At 41.6% G+C, this 5497-nt stretch overlaps 1 protein-coding gene across 7 annotated transcripts in view; it reads left to right on the top strand.

Moving 5' to 3' along the window:
• The window catches only part of LOC118419160 (acid-sensing ion channel 5-like), a 24954-nt gene that overhangs the window by 4046 nt on the left and 15411 nt on the right, over positions 1 to 5497 (top strand). For 4 of the 7 annotated variants that reach the window (XM_035825478.1, XM_035825477.1, XM_035825476.1 and 1 more), the window contains exon 2: positions 3195 to 3304. The gene's annotated coding sequence lies outside the window, so the exon portion shown is untranslated. Of the gene's footprint in view, positions 1 to 2503; positions 2874 to 3045; positions 3305 to 5497 lie in introns of those variants that run through there. The other 3 variants (XM_035825474.1, XM_035825475.1, XM_035825473.1) reach the window with 3 other exon arrangements.

The raw sequence follows: 5497 nt of genomic DNA on the forward strand, positions 1-5497 counted from the left end.
TAATGCCCTATCTGGTCTATAGGCAAAGGAAAGTTGCTTTACTCACCTGTATAATACCTATCTGGTCTATAGGCAAAGGAAAGACGCATTACTCACCTGTTTAATGGCCTATCTGGTCTATAGGCAAAGGAAAGTTGCTTTACTCACCTGTAAAATACCCTATCTGGTCTATAGGCAAAGGAGAGACACCTTACTTACCTGTATAATGCCCTATCTGGTCTATCGGAAGGGGGTAAATTATTCACGTTGCCTCTGTCGTTACAGACCATGTAGGGTATTGTGTAGGTAAGTTAAGTGTATGATACCCTATCTGGTCTATAGGCAAAGGAAAGTTGCTTTACTCACCTGTATAATACCCTATCTGGTCTATAAGCAAAGGAAAGACACCTTACTCGCCTGTTTAATGGCCTATATGGTATATAGGCAAAGGAAATACACCTTATTCACCTGTATAATACCCTATCTGGTCTATAGGCAAAGGAAAGACACCTAACTTACCTGTATAATGCCCTATCTGGTCTATAGGCAAAGGAAAGTTGCTTTACTCACCTATATAATACCCTATCTGGTCTATAGGCAAAGGAAAGTTGCTTTAATCACCTGTATAATACCTATCTGGTCTATAGGCAAAGGAAAGACACCTTCCTTACCTGTATCATGCCCTATCTGGTCTATAGGCAAAGGAAAGACACCTTACTCACCTGTATAATGCCCTATCTGGTCTATAGGCAAAGGAAAGACACCTTACTTATCTGTATAATGCCCTATCTGGTATATAGGCGAAGGAAAGACATCTTACTTACCTGTATAATGGCCTATCTGGTATATAGGCAACAGAAAGTTGCTTTACTCACCCTATCTGGTCTATATGCAAAGGAAACACACCTTACTCACCTGTGCGGTGTCTTACCTGGTCTGTAATCAAAGGAAATACACGTTACTCACCTGTATGGTGTCTTACATGGTCTGTAATCAAAGGAAATACATGTTACTCACCTGTACGGTGTCTTACCTGGTCTGCTATAAAAGGAAACACACCTTACTTACCTGTACGGTGTCTTACCTGGCCTGTTATAAAAGGAAACACACCTTACTCACCTGTACGGTGTCTTACCTGGTCTGCTATAAAAGGAAACACACCTTACTCACCTGTACGGTGTCTTACCTGGTCTGCTATAAAAGGAAACACACCTTACTCACCTGTACGGTGTCTTACCTGGTCTGCTATAAAAGGAAACACACCTTACTTACCTGTACGGCGTCTTACCTGGCCTGTTATAAAAGAAACACACCTTACTTACCTGTATTGTTGTCATTTATTAAGAAGAGAAAAACAATTTGTTTGTCAATGTTAATAAATGTACATTTTACAATTGAAATTTTCTACGTCATAACTAAATGTTATAAAACATTTCCTTTCTGTACTCAGAAGAGGAGCCCGCTCATGCCATGTTCCAACATTTTATTAGACTATTAATAGCATGTGGTTACATTTTTCTGCACACAAATAATGCAATTAATATTGTTTATGTCTTAACCCCTTCCAGTACTTTAAAAATATTTAGGAAGTGAAATGAAATACATTTTTGTATTTGAAATAAGTTTGTACACACTGTAACAGATACTCATCTAATCAAATCCTCATTTTAGCAATGTTTCTGTGATAAATAAAGATAAGAAAAGTCCAGTTTGGTGAAGAGTTATTATTATAATGTAAATAGTATTGTTAATAATGAATAGCTATGTTTTTCTAGTATTGGTTACCTGCCCCTAGTCAGGTTTATAACACTAATGTGTCTGAGCCTTTTGTACATTATTGGGCACTGAGGAGAATCAATATCCATATTTGCACTAAGTTCCTCAAACCTGGGTAATTATAGCACAGAAAAAAGGACCACATTGTAAATATCAGTCAGATGATAGCACTATGAATTGAAAATCTTGTTCAGAATTCACTCTAAAATGGTTGTATGATAAGCTATGCTACAACAGTCCCTTCCGCGATACTTATAGAACAGTCCCGCAAGGAGGTCACATGACTAGTGCCCGCCATTTTGAATTGCCATTGTTAATGTATGGCAGTATCGGCGGCGTACGTTTTGACCAAAAACAGGGACTTAAAATGCTTGTAAAGCACGGAAACTCCGTACACATCAATGGGACACCATCTTGAACATGTTTGTGGCGGTAGGTTTAGGTGTCGTTGCGCGACGGCTGATATTTTTGTGGATATAGTGGGCATTCGCTAAAAAGACATTTTGCTGGGCGTTCGCTAAAAAGACCATCAAGAATCGAAAACTTTGATTTATGTCACTTCGGGTCGATGGATTGACTTGAAACTCAGGATTAATACATGGGAGCACAACGTGGACATATTCCAAGCAAAAAAAATGAGATTCGTGCAGCACGGACTTCTCTAGAGTGGGCGTTTGTGGGCATTCGCTAAAAAGACCCTCCCCGCCCGGCCCACACATAGAGAGCCAGAGATGTTTGTCAAGACCACACCTGGTAGTGTCGAGCCTTTGTTGTCTCTAATTTACCCGGTCTTTCATCGCCGTGACAAGAACGTCCTCTCGGTCGCTGCAAACTTTTTTTTTTAGTTCTTTCAATCCTTGACTAAATCCCTGACTAATGACTAATACTAGGTGTGACCAGTATGTTGTCTAGTGCCATTGTGTATGTCACATGGCTCTTTATAATCCAGAATGCCACTAAGATACGCCTTGTCAACATCTCCACGGCGTTCAGTGGGAACTTAACGTCTCTACAGTAGGTTCTCCGTCATCAGCCATTCCTAATTAAAGTCCGAAGGGCCTGGTCGCATTTGTGGTAGGCCGCCGCACGATGTAAGATGTTACTTGTTGGTATTTTCGGTAAGACAACAGCTACATTTTGTACGACGTATGTACGGTTATCTAGATATTAAATGTCCTCAGTTTGCAATCGTACGACGAATGTAAGAGTCATGTAATTGGACTCTAACTGACTGTACCACTTATCAACAATGCGTGTAGGGGTGTAGTAGTTGTGAAAAGACTAATGCAAACAAAAACAACTCCACCATGGCAAAATCTCTTGTTTAGCCACCCTACATGTATCCTAAGTGTCCTTTGCAGTTAGGCGATTTGACAGACCATTTTGCGACTGTGTGAATGGCTTGAAAGCGTCTTATAGGATATTTGGCATACCTTCAGCGCCTCCAGACGAACCTGAGGGACACCGACGTCCACTGGGACTAACCGCGGACCCGTGTGGTGAGATAACTCACAAATCAACGTGTGCGGTTTCGTCCGGAACTATTCAGGTAAGTCCTGCCTTGTTCTTGTTCCTTGAATACGGATGTAATGGAGGGATTTGACACAAAATCATGTGCATTACGTGTATAAGATATTGATTGCTTCCCTAGGATGGGAGGGGTGTAGTGAGACCCGCGACGATATCTTGGTTCTGGTCCCTATGCTCGTAATGTGGCATGTTTTTTATAGGGGTAGAGGGGGTGGGTGGAGGCAAGTCGTAATGTTATATATGATTCCACAGTCGAATCACATGCTCTTTTGTAAGTCAGTGTGAAGAGATATTGTCCACTTTCTATATGGATATTTCCTTGACTTGACTCACCTGACTTAAATGCCTTGAAGCCTGGTTGAGACTGTGGTCGGGATCTGGAATTCTCTGTTCTTGTTCCCCCATGGTCAAAGGTAAACATTGTAAATCAGCACAACAAAACGGTTTTCCACATGCTGTACCGTTTGATCAAAACACACATGGTCAACTGTATGGTACTTTGATGGAGGTTCATCCAAGGCGGTTATGTAAAACCTCCTTGATTCAACTTCTGCGTAACTTCTGCGTATTGTTGTGTAACTCGGTTGACAAGGAAACAAGGTGGATTCTCTCTCGACAGCACATAGTGAGCACACCTAATCGCCCATCTCTTAAAGAGTGCTCTAATACCCAGTTGTCACTTTAAGGTTGAATAATAGAATAATTCTTTGACTTTTCTTATGAAATTCCGTTTCTATTCAGTTCTACTAAGTCAGCAAACTTTGTGGATTGGACAAATGATAAGGGTGGTGAAGTCAACAGAAAGCAAACATAAATCAATTTTGTTCAATAACAATAATTCTCTCACCATCTATGCATTCGTGTGTTGGTGGCCTGTTCACGGGGAAACTTAAATCTGATTTAAGTTCAATTTGAACGCTATAGAATGTATAATTTTACTCAGAAAATTTTGTGTAATACACGGGATATGATGCCGAGAAATCCTCGCCAGTTTCTATCTATGCATATCTTTGTATCAGGCACGCCGTGTGTGGGTTTGTTTATATCCGGAATCGGGAGGTCCTCGGTCATTACCATGATGTCCCAGTGGACACGACATGCCGACATACTCCACAACCTCGGCCAACTCTGAGGGGAGGATCATTGTTAATCAGTGTGGTGATTGTGATTACGTGAAGGTATATTCGTTATAAAGTTTCTTTAGAAATATTACGAAAGTGCTGGAGCCAGTGCTCCTGTATTACACTGATACTTGACAATGTTGACAACTACAGACCACGAGGGCAACCGACATCATGTTGAGCTAAAACTTAATCTCCAAGCAGATTCCCTATGGCATAACTGCCATAAGATAGTATCAAAGCTTGCCAATGAGTATACGGCGGCTGACCCTTTTGTCAATCTCCTTCCTCTGACAGGCTGACCTCCTCTGTCCAGCTTTGATACTACAGTATCTTATGCCACCGGGAATCTGCTTGGAGATTACTAAAGCTAACAAACCAACAAACCAAAGACATGGCAAACAAACCAAAGACATGGCAGATGAGCAGATATAGGACCATATAGTAAAAAAAGTCTGGAGTCCCTAACGTCTGTTTACAAATGAAACGACTGTGTATCGAACCAACTGTTTACTAACCATCGCTTCTTGTGGAACTTCAATTAATGACATGATTGAGACCAGGAAAACATCACGGCCCATCGCACAGGCTTGTCTTTGTTTTGGTGGGCTGGAGTCAGCCGTATCGGACCGATAAAATCGGCAGGGAGGCCGAGTTACGCACAGGGGCTATCGGTACCCGCGTTGATCAGTAATGGGCCGATTCATGCCGGCTTGGTGTTAATTAAATGCACATTTCGCAGATAGAGTCACGCCCGCCTCTGCATACAGGCGACATTTACTACTCTCCAAGCAGAGGTTGAGTCGCGTAGATATAGTAGTAGTCGGAAAAATTACAGTAAACATTTACCTGAATTTGTGGACGATGCTCTTTACAAAGTACAAGCTTAGTCTTTACCAGACTCCCACCTGGCCGAATTAGTAATAGGGGACGCTGGCCAAGTCGGCAGTAAGAGTCTAGTTGGAGTTGATTGGCCTAGGAGTGAATTGGCCGGATAGACTGCAAAAACTGACTGAAATCTCATGGCAATTTATTTGGCCAAATTCTTCTCCCTTTTTTCATCCTTCTGACACGTCTGCTTGGACTTGGAG

Source organism: Branchiostoma floridae, chromosome 7 (assembly GCF_000003815.2).
Source record: "Branchiostoma floridae strain S238N-H82 chromosome 7, Bfl_VNyyK, whole genome shotgun sequence".
In the NCBI taxonomy this organism is placed as follows: domain Eukaryota; kingdom Metazoa; phylum Chordata; class Leptocardii; order Amphioxiformes; family Branchiostomatidae; genus Branchiostoma; species Branchiostoma floridae.